Source organism: Schistocerca piceifrons, chromosome 1 (assembly GCF_021461385.2).
Source record: "Schistocerca piceifrons isolate TAMUIC-IGC-003096 chromosome 1, iqSchPice1.1, whole genome shotgun sequence".
In the NCBI taxonomy this organism is placed as follows: Eukaryota; Metazoa; Arthropoda; class Insecta; order Orthoptera; family Acrididae; genus Schistocerca; species Schistocerca piceifrons.
The window spans coordinates 997,078,896-997,089,638 of NC_060138.1; the positions used below are offsets into that span (position 1 = coordinate 997,078,896).

Genomic DNA, 10,743 nt, shown 5'->3' on the forward strand with positions numbered 1-10,743 from the left:
ACTTCCTGGCAGATTAAAACTGTGTGCCGGACCGAGACTCGAACTTGGGACCTTTGCCTTTCGCGGACAAGTGCTCTACCAACTGAGCTACCCAAGCACTACCCACGCCCCGTCCTCACAGCTTTACTTCAGCCAGTACCTCGTCTCCTACCTTCCAAACTTTACAGAAGCTCTCCTGCGAACCTTGCAGAACCAGCACTCCCGAAAGAAAGGATATTGCGGAGACATGGCTTAGCCACAGCCTGGGGGATGTTTCCAGAATGAGATTTTCACTCTGCAGCGGAGTGTTCGCTGATATGAAACTTCGTGGCAGATTAAAACTGTGCGCCGGACCGAGACTCGAACTCGGGACCTTTGCCTTTCGCGGGCAAGTGCTCTACCAACTGAGCTACCCAAGCACGACTCACGCCCCGTCCTCACAGCCTTACTTCTGCCAGAACCTCGTCTCCTACCTTCCAAACTTTACAGAAGCTCTCATGCGAACTTTGCAGAACTAGCACTCCTGAAAGAAAGGATATTGCGGAGACATGGCTTAGCCATAGCCTGGGGGATGTTTCCAGAATGAGATTTTCACTCGGCAGCAGAGTGTTCACTGATATGAAACTTCCTGGTAGATTAAAACTGTGTTCCGGACCGAGACTCGTGGTAGAGCACTTGCCCGCGAAAGACAAAGGTCCCGAGTTCGAGTCTTGGTCCGGCACACAGTTTTAATCTGCCAGGAAGTTTCATTGCAGTTGATTTATTTTCGAGAACCTTAATATACCACAGCCAACTGTTCATTTTGTGTCAGGGTGGTAGTATTTACAACCGAGCGAGGTTGCGTAGTGGTTATGACAGCCACCAATGCTTGACCAACAGAAAGAAGCCTGCCGAGGTATGTTAACGACACCGCGTAGTTCACCAAATTCCAAAGCTCCCATCGCTGTCTCAGTAATGTTGCTAGATCTCTTCCCACTGTCCGTCTGTGCGGTTTCTTTTCAACTCTCTACCGAGCAATACCGCACATTGATCAATACATTGTTAGCAGTGCATTAAGGCGGACGGCGGCAGAAATCCTCGCATGGCCGTCCACATTAAGGTTTTCCGCTTGAGGGAACAGCGAGAATGGCTCCTTTGAAAAGGACACTACTGATTTCCTTTCCTATTCATCCCTAATGCGAGTGTGAGCCCATCTCTAATGCCTTGTCGTCGAAGAAATGTGAAGCTCTAATCTTCCTTCCAGAGTAGCCAGCTCCCAAATATTCTCGTAACGACTGTTGCAGAGGTAACTGCAGCAGAGGTAGCTACCTCAAACATCTGTACAGTATTCGCGCATAGACCACACGAGGTATGCACCATCGGCATTGCAACTAAACTTTCACGGAAATGTCCATTAAATGGGAACCTTCGACTCCCCCTTCTCCAACCCATTTCAACTGATAGTAGCATATTCGTTCCACTTTTTACTGCTTTGTCAATACTGTACGGAAGACTGGAAAAGAAAACTAAAGATCAGTTGATCATTTTGGCTTTCGTAATGGTAAAGATAATGCAAACAAGATTGAAGACACATCCATAGGATTTACCTGGAAAAAGCGTTCGACGTAAAATGGTGCAAGACGGTAGAAACTCTGAGAAAAATGTGGGAATACTATCGCTAAATACGCCTTATGTACAATAACCAAGAAGGCACAATAAGAATGGAAGACCAAGATCGAAGTGCTGGAATAAAAAGGCCGTAATGCAGGGATGCAGTCTTCAGAGCCTAGCTGTACAACGACGGAGCAATGACAGAAATAAAAGAAAAGTTCAAAAATGCGATTAAAATTCAGGAAGAAATGATATCAGTGATAAGATTCGAAGACGACATTGTTGTTTTTGTTGTTGTTGTTGTTGTTGTGGTCTTCAGTCCAAAGACTGGTTTGATGCAGCTCTCCAAGTTACTCTATCCTGTGCAAGACTCTCCACCTCCGAGTAACTACGGCAACCTACATCCGTCTGAATCTGCTTAATGTATCGATCTCTTGGTTCCCTGTACGCTTCTCTCCAGCACTACACTGATGGTCCCTTGATGACTCAGAATGTGTCCTACCAACCGATCCCTTCTTCTAGTCACAGTGCCACAGATTTCTCTTCGCCGCAGTTCTGTTCAGTACCTCCTCATTAGCTACGAGATCTACGCATCTAATCTTTAGCATTATTCTGTTGCACGACATTCCAAAGGCTTCTATTCTCCTCTTGTCTACACTGTTTATCGTCCATGCTATACTTCCCTTCATGGCTGCACTCCATACAAATATTTTCAGATAGGACATCCTTACATTTAAATCTATACTCGATGTCAACAAATTTCTCTTCTTCAGAAACGCTTTTCGAGGTCCTTGCTAGTGTACATCTCATATCTTCCGTATTTCGACCATCATCAGTTATTTTTCTTCGCAAATAGCAAAACTCATCTACTACTTTAAGTGTCTTATTTCCTAATACCCTCAGCATCACCTGATTTAATTCGACTACATTCCATTATCCTCGTTTTGCTTTTGTCGATGTTCTACATCTACATCTACATCTATACTCCGCGAGCCACCTTACGGTGTGTGGCGGAGGGTACTTATTGTACCACTATCTGATCCCCCCTTCCCTGTTCCATTCACGAATTGTGCGTGGGAAGAACGACTGCTTGTAAGTCTCCGTATTTGCTCTAATTTCTCGGATCTTTTCGTTGTGATCATTACGCGAGATATATGTGGGCGGTAGTAATATGTTGCCCATCTCTTCCCGGAATGTGCTCTCTCGTAATTTCGATAATAAACCTCTCCGTATTGCGTAACGCCTTTCTTGAAGTGTCCGCCACTGGAGCTTGTTCAGCATCTCCGTAACGCTCTCGCGCTGACTAAATGTCCCCATGACGAATCGCGCTGCTTTTCGCTGGATCATGTCTATCTCTTCTATTAATCCAACCTGGTAAGGGTCCCATACTGATGAGCAATACTCAAGAATCGGACGAACAAGCGTTTTGTAAGCTACTTCTTTCGTCGATGAGTCACATTTTCTTAGAATTCTTCCTATGAATCTCATCCTGGCGCCTGCTTTTCTCACTATTTGTTTTATGTGATCATTCCACTTCAGATCGCTCCGGATAGTAACTCCTAAGTATTTTACGCTCGTTACCGCTTCCAATGATTTACCACCTATGGCATAATCGTACTGGAATGGATTTCTGCCCCTATGTATGCGCATTATATTACATTTATCTACGTTTAGGGAAAGCTGCCAGCTGTCGCACCATGCATTAATCCTCTGCAGGTCCTCCTGGAGTACGTACGAGTCTTCTGATGTTGCTACTTTCTTGTAGACAACCGTGTCATCTGCAAATAGCCTCACGGAGCTACCGATGTTGTCAACTAAGTCATTTATGTATATTGTAAACAATAAAGGTCCTATCACGCTTCCCTGCGGTACTCCCGAAATTACCTCTACATCTGCAGATTTTGAACCGTTAAGAATGACATGTTGTGTTCTTTCTTCTAGGAAATCCTGAATCCAATCACAAACCTGGTCCGATATTCCGTAAGCTCGTATTTTTTTCACTAAACGTAAGTGCGGAACCGTATCAAATGCCTTCCTGAAGTCCAGGAATACGGCATCAATCTGCTCGCCAGTGTCTACGGCACTGTGAATTTCTTGGGCAAATAGGGCGAGCTGAGTTTCACATGATCTCTGTTTGCGGAATCCATGTTGGTTATGATGAAGGAGATTTGTATTATCTAAGAAAGTCATAATACGAGAACACAAAACATGTTCCATTATTCTACAACAGATTGACGTAAGCGAAATAGGCCTATAATTATTCGCATCTGATTTATGACCCTTCTTGAAAACGGGAACGACCTGCGCTTTCTTCCAGTCGCTAGGTACTTTACGTTCTTCCAGCGATCTACGATAAATTGCTGATAGAAAGGGGGCAAGTTCTTTAGCATAATCACTGTAGAATCTTAAGGGTATCTCGTCTGGTCCGGATGCTTTTCCGCTACTAAGTGATAGCAGTTGTTTTTCAATTCCGATATCGTTTATTTCAATATTTTCCATTTTGGCGTCCGTGCGACGGCTGAAGTCAGGGACCGTGTTACGATTTTGCGCAGTGAAACAGTTTCGGAACACTGAATTCAGTATTTCTGCCTTTCTTCGGTCGTCCTCTGTTTCGGTGCCATCGTGGTCAACGAGTGACTGAATAGGGGATTTAGATCCGCTTACCGATTTTACATATGACCAAAACTTTTTAGGGTTCTTGTTTAGATTGTTTGCCAATGTTTTATGTTCGAATTCGTTGAATGCTTCTCTCATTGCTCTCTTTACGCTCTTTTTCGCTTCGTTCAGCTTTTCCTTATCAGCTATGATTCGACTACTCTTAAACCTATGATGAAGCTTTCTTTGTTTCCGTAGTACCTTTCGTACATGATTGTTATACCACGGTGGATCTTTCCCCTCGCTTTGGACCTTCGTCGGTACGAACTTATCTAAGGCGTACTGGACGATGTTTCTGAATTTTTTCCATTTTTGTTCCACATCCTCTTCCTCAGAAATGAACGTTTGATGGTGGTCACTCAGATATTCTGCGATTTGTGCCCTATCACTCTTGTTAAGCAAATATATTTTCCTTCCTTTCTTGGCATTTCTTATTACACTTGTAGTCATTGATGCAACCACTGACTTATGATCACTGATACCCTCTTCTACATTCACGGAGTCGAAAAGTTCCGGTCTATTTGTTGCTATGAGGTCTCAAACGTTAGCTTCACGAGTTGGTTCTCTAACTATCTGCTCGAAGTAATTCTCGGACAAGGCAGTCAGGATAATGTCACAAGAGTCTCTGTCCCTGGCTCCAGTTCTGATTGTGTGACTATCCCATTCTATACCTGGTAGATTGAAGTCTCCCCCTATTACAATAGTATGATCACGAAACTTCTTCACGACGTTCTGCAGGTTCTCTCTGATATCCTCCTTTCAAGACACTGTCCACTCCGTTCATGTGCTCTTCCAAGTCTTTTACTGTCTCTAACAGAATTACAATGTCATTGGGAACCCTTAAAGTTTCTATTTATTCTCCATAAACTTTAATTCCTACTCCATATTTTTCTTACTGCTTGGCTAATATACAGATTGAATAACATTTGGAATAAGTTACAACCCTGTCTCACTCCCTTCTCAATTATTACTTCCCTTTCGTGCCCCTCGACTCTTACAACTGCCATTTGGTTTCAGTACAAATTGTAAATAGCTTTTCGCTCCCTGTATTTTACCCTGTCATCTTCAGAGTTTGAAAGAGAGTATTCCAGTAAACATTGTCAAAAGCTTTCTCTAAGTCTACAAATGCTATAAACGTAGGTTTGCCTTTCCTTGGCCTTGCTATTCTCACTGAAAGTGAAGAAAAATTACGGGATCTCGTTGAATGGAATGAACAGCCAATAAGAACAGAATGTGGATTGAAAGTAAACCGAAGAAAGACGAAAGTAATGAGGAGTGGCAGAAATGACATTAGCGATACACTCAACATCAAAATTGGGGACCACAGGGTTGACGAAATTACCTGGATTCTGCTACCTCGGAAGCAAAATAAACCATGACGGGCAAAGCGAGAAGGACGGAAAAAGCAGGCTAGCCCAGGCAAAGGGGGCATTTCTGGCCAAGAGAAATCTACTAGTATCATATATCGACCTTAATTTGAGGAATAAATTTATGAGAATATTTTGGGAGCCCAGTATCGTATGGTAATGAAATAGGTGCTGCAGATTGTAAGGTCTTATGGGACCAAACTGCAAACTGCTGAGATCATCGGTTCTTAGACTTAAACTTTACTTAATTTAACTTAAACTAACTTACACTTACGCTACAGACAACACACACGTCCATGCCCGATGGAGGACTCGAACCTCCGAGGGGGAGGGGGGGGGGGAGCCGCGCGAACCGTGGCAAGACGCTTCAGACCACGCGGCTAGTGGATGGGGGCTGTAGAAAAACCTGGCTCAGAAGAGAATCGAAGCGTTTGAAAAATGGACTGTACAGTGTGGTCGGAAACAGTCTCAGAAGCTTGTAAGGGTGATGCAGGGGAGGCTGTACTGAGAAATAATTGTTAAAAAGAAAATTCCACATGTTGCTGTTTTTGCGAGTTATTTAGTATTGAAGTTAGCCAATAAAGTCGTTGCGGGCAAATTTAAGCACTTGCACGCGCTGAAATGCGGTAATGCATCGACAGTGAACGTCCGTGAGTTATTCAAACGTTGATTGTGAATGAAATTGTGCCTTTTTCCGAAATGAAAAATTTAATCTAGGTGAGCAAAAACTACGTTTTTTGGTTTTCTCAAACCAAACAAGGGGCAAATTTGGCGACACTGTCTCTAGCTGGCTGCGTGAATTTGCCCACGCGCCGTCCTCATTGCTAACTTCAGCTCCAAATAACTCGGAAACGATGCAACTATCGATTTTTTTCTTAACAGCTGTGTCACAGCACAATGTCCCATGCAAAAGCCCTTACAACTTTTCAGACTGTTTCTGACCACCCTGCATATAGATATTGGAAGTAAGATGGAGTGTTAAAATAGGGAATGAGGAGATTCTCCGCTAAATCTACGATGAAGGGTACATCTGGAAAACATTGACAAGAAGTAGGAACGGATGATAGGACATGAGTTAAGACATAAGGGAATAGCTTCCGCGGTACTAGAGGGAGCTGTGAAGGGTAAAAATTGTTAGGAGAAGACAGAGGTTGAAATAAATACAACAAATAATTGAGGACGCAGGGCACAAGTAATGAAATATTTGGCAGAGGAGAGGAATTCGTGGCGGCCCGAATCAAACCAGTCAGAAAATTCAAGACTTAAAACGTTTTACGCCCATATACTTCATGTCTAGAGGCAAGACAGTTCCGAAGTTACATTTTTGCGCATGATCTTGTATTACAATACATTGTAAGAAAGCTACTTTCCGCTACGTTAAGTGGGAATTTGCTCTTAAATCTTTATACATTCCTCCACGAAACTTAATGATAACCCCTGCGCAAATTTATCGCCAGCAACGAATAAGACAAAGGAAGTTCGCTGACATACAGTATGACTGACGCGCGCTATTAACTTGAAGTATGTGTTTGGAATTGTTAAACATACTTGTATCTGTGTAGGGTCTTTGGCAAATACGTCTTACCAGGAGGGCGACTGTATGGCCAATGCTCTTAATTTCATCTGCCGATATATTGGATAGATGTGGATTTTTAAAATGGAATTATGTAATTTCTTCACCAGTGTTTATAATCCTATCAAAAGAATAGTATGTCGGTCTTCTAATGGCACGCATAAAATTTCGATAAAAAGATGAGCAAGGAACGTAAGACGGTGAATCCCAGGACTGCCTCCACAGCACGTGTTGCTCTCTATTATGCGGTGTTTACACGATAAAGCAGGCGCTGTCTGCGGCCAATTGTTCAGCAATCTATCGACTTGGCAGCTGTCGGTTTAGGTACAGCTGGATGTCCGTTTGTCAGTATTGTCAGGCCCCGTCCTGTTGGAAACTGCACTCTTGTCTCTCCTTCTTCGCCATGAGTTGTTACGTTACCAGTGTTCCAACATGTCTAAGCACACGTGTACTGTAGCAGTTATCTCGGCAAGCAAAACTGGGGCAGACCCTTGGCCTGGTTGGCGTACCTTTAGCAATTACAACTTGATCGGGATTCACAGAAGTCGGTTACGTGGAATCTTCGTAACGGTTGATTTTGGTCACTGCTTCTATGTCTGGCTGTAGCACTTTGAATATTTCACCTCTGCGAAAAGGGTAAGTACGTAAATGGAGGAGTCACGGGACGCGGGTCTGTTTTAATGTTGTCCGGTGCGATCACCCTCTAATTCGGTCCCATCTACGACAGTAGTAGACAAAAAGCGATTGTATGGTAGCAGTTTTAATGGCAGAGAGAAAAAAAGTGCCATGCAAGCGTCATGAGAAAAACATTTGCGACAGTCCGGGCGAGTAGACCTCTGATGACATACGCAGCTCCAGTCTGCTGTTACGCAGGTCTAACACGTCTGTGCAGCTCGCAAGACATATAGAACAAGGTGTTGCGGATCATACTCCACGCTCCGAGATACACAAGCACCGCGGACTTACATAATGAATTTCGCCTCGATACTGTGAAGGAGGTATTCAAAAAACTTGCCACACTACTGTACAAGAACTTGAGACTCCCGAACGTTACCTTCAAGTTAAATTTAGGGAACTACACTCAGAACCACAGATGGAACCATAACCGCTCAAAAAAACTGTTCCTTACCGAAAATTAACTCTGGTAGTCTTAAAGTAAGCACACAAACATTGCAATATCGACGAACCCCCGTATTATAGCAAACAGACTGGCATCGCCAGATGCGCTGATACAGCCAACTAGTCGGCACTGAAGGGAAGCCAAATACGCGAAACACAAACCCCACACGAGTCTACAGCACGGGCGGCCGATTTTATAATCAAACTGACCTCTCTGGTAACGGCTATGGTGTGCTACAGGTACGGTGACGCAGCTGGCGTAGGAGATATCGTCGGTCGCCGTCTACAACGGTTAATACCTCGCCACTAACATTGCTAACACCCACGCATCAACTGTCGCTACTGAAACAAATCTGCCATTAGCTCTGCTTTCAGTGTGCTTCGCCTGTTAAGAGTCAGGGACATTGAGCCTCGCCTGTGCTCTGTTGGCGATGCGATGTGTGGGGTCCCCCCCCGTGTGACTTTCTGATCCAGCTAGACACCGAGGTATCTGACTTTTTCACAGAAACTTATTTGGCATGTATGTAGAGTATTATGCCTGCGGTGTTGGTGTTTATTCAGTTGTTTCGGTCTTCTGTAAACAAAATCCCCTCACAGTTGTCGAGGTTTACCTCGATACACCATTTATCCAACCAAGGCTCGACAGTTGTGAGCGCTGTCTGTAAGTCGCAACTTAATGTTTGATAGTTTGCCATTTGTGAGGTATGAGTATATGAAACATATGAGTGTGTGGGGGGAGTCAGCGTCGCTGAATTTGCGGATGAGGCCTTTTTGCCAAAGACGATGTTCAGGAGCATAGGCCCCGTTTCTTGATAGTGTTGTAGCTACCTGTTATGTGTTCCACTATATGGAGGAATTGTTGCGTTCTAGAGTGGTAATTCCTGGAGTCGAATTTCTCCGGTACAAGGGTGTCAATTGTTGATGCATTGCCCAGTGAGTCGTTTTAGACTCAACCTCGTAACAATCTAACCGAACGAGCTCATCAGCCTGATGGGTCGGTAATTATGTGGCAGAGAGTGGTCTTTCGCTGGCTTGCTTAATATCTGGACGTAGCCCGCCTTCCAAAAGACAGGGGAGTGTTGGTGTCATAAGATGAATTTCGTGTTTTTTTTGTGCAAATAAAACCATCTAGATCGCTTATTTATTTATTTTTTTATTTATTACGAAGTTTCGGCTGCTGCCATCGTCAGATATAAAAAACCATAGAACTTATCCCATTAAGGCATAGTTGTTAGTACTCCTCTTGTGAGGGATGTAGACGGTTTTGTTCACAAAATATTCACAGGAAATTTATTTTCTGTGTTAATAAATTGGTGATATGTGTTAAATATTCAGTGACATCATCCGTTAACTTGTTGAGCACACGGTTTTGAATGCCATGGGGACCAGGTGATTTCTTAGCTGAAGTGTGCTTAATAGACCATGTGACTTCGCGTGTGCTAGCACGTCTAATTTCGTCTCGTACTGGGCTGGGTTACAAGCCGTGTAACTTCCTGGCTCGTTTCAAGTTTGAATACCGTGTCCAAGGTAACCACATTCGGTGCGAAATAGGATGCTAGTGTTCTGATCATTAGGACTGCCTTCTTGTCCGCGAAGTAGGCAAGACCTTCAGGCCGTTGTACAGTGCGTCGCTCCCTGGTGAAGTGTCGAGCTGGATTCCACATACCTGGTCGCGTGGTATCGCAGCTCAGCGTGCTTCTGACCCCACTGAATGTTTGTATCTTCTCCCGTATAATTCCCCGGAGCCCGCCGACATGCAGTTTTCACAGGGGACGCCGGGTGCGCTGTTATTATCTGCTGAGACGATTTTTTATATTTTTTATTGAGATAAGGTCCAGGACTTCCTGGGATGGCCGTTGGGTGTTGTCATGGTGTGAATATTGGAATGGCATCGGGCCATTGCGTCCTGGACCTGGGGGGTACTTGCTTCGACAGCATCATTAATTTGTTCTGCGTAAGTAATTTCGTGTTTTTTTGGGGTACGATTGTCAAGCGTTTCCTTGAACAGTACCCAATCGCGCGTTTACAGTTTACTATCTGGCATGGTTCTGTGTCCTGCCTCGTCCTTTCATGTACAGTATTCCTGACATGTGGTCGGAGGCCAGATCGTTTCAAATCTCAATGTTGAGTGTTCTTGTGATGCCTTTGGCGAGGCTATGTCTGTCACGTGTGACCTCTGTTGCCTGTGGCTGCGCACGAGTGTGGGTACGTCCGGCCCTAGTGTGATGCAGTTTCCGCCTAGTGTGTGTTGTAACGTGGCTACCCAACGCAACCTTTTACTTTCATGCCGGTTGTCTTCTCTTTCGCGAAGTTGAGGAACTTATAAGCCACACCGAAGTTCCTAGAAGCGCGGTGATACTTATCTCTGCCCGCACTTTCAGATATACACCAGACGCTAACACTTCCTGATATACACCAGCCACTAACGACCAATAGCAGCAGAATGGCATATGCTAGATA

The 10,743-nt window shown here is 44.3% G+C and overlaps 1 non-coding gene across 1 annotated transcript; it reads right to left on the bottom strand.

Moving 5' to 3' along the window:
• Positions 1 to 323: 323 nt before the first annotated feature.
• Trnas-cga lies at positions 324 to 398 on the bottom strand. The gene has a single exon. It is a non-coding gene; the product is annotated as a tRNA-Ser (tRNA).
• Positions 399 to 10,743: the final 10,345 nt, after the last annotated feature.